This window comes from Arachis hypogaea, chromosome 18 (assembly GCF_003086295.3).
Source record: "Arachis hypogaea cultivar Tifrunner chromosome 18, arahy.Tifrunner.gnm2.J5K5, whole genome shotgun sequence".
Classification (NCBI taxonomy): Eukaryota; Viridiplantae; Streptophyta; class Magnoliopsida; order Fabales; family Fabaceae; genus Arachis; species Arachis hypogaea.
Window position 1 is genome coordinate 121,350,581 of NC_092053.1, and position 711 is coordinate 121,351,291.

A 711-nucleotide genomic window follows, 5' to 3' on the forward strand; every position below is an offset into this window, starting at 1 on the left:
CTAATGAAAGATCTTGTTTCATTCATAAAACTTAGTGTAATGGCTCTGTTCAGAATTCTCCGTCTGTTGCTGAGAAGATGATGGAAAAGGCTTGCTATTGCTAAACCTATTTCTTCCACCATTATTGTTGAAGCCTTGTTGAGGCTTCTGTTGGTCCTTCCATGAGAAATTTGGATGATTTCTCCATGAAGGATTATAGGTGTTTCCATAGGGTTCTCCCATGTAATTCACCTCTGCCATTGCAGGGTTCTCAGGATCATAAGCTTCTTCTTCAAAAGATGCTTCTTTAGTACTGCTGGATGCAGCTTGCAATCCATTCAGACTCTGAGAAATCATATTGACTTGCTGAGTCAATATTTTGTTCTGAGCCAATATGGCATTCAGAGAATCAATTTCAAGAACTCCGTTCTTCTGAGGCATCCCATTATTCACAGGACTCCTCTCAGAGGTGTACATGAACTAGTTATTTGTAACCATTTCAATGAGTTCCTGAGCTTCTGTAGGGGTTTTCAGATGAAGAGATCCTCCTGCAGAATGGTCCAATGACATTTTTGACAACTCAGACAGACCATCATAGAATATACATATGATGCTCCATTCTGGAAGCATGTCAGTAGGACACCTTTTGATCAATTGCTTATATCTTTCCCAAGCTTCATAGAGGGACTCACCTTCCTTCTGTCTGAAGATTTGGATTTCCACTCTAAGCTT

General features: G+C 40.1%; 1 non-coding gene across 1 annotated transcript; it reads left to right on the forward strand.

Annotated features, from left to right (window-relative positions):
* Positions 1-603: 603 nt before the first annotated feature.
* LOC112773502 (small nucleolar RNA R71) lies at positions 604-711 on the forward strand. The gene has a single exon (XR_003188049.1). It is a non-coding gene; the product is annotated as a small nucleolar RNA R71 (small nucleolar RNA).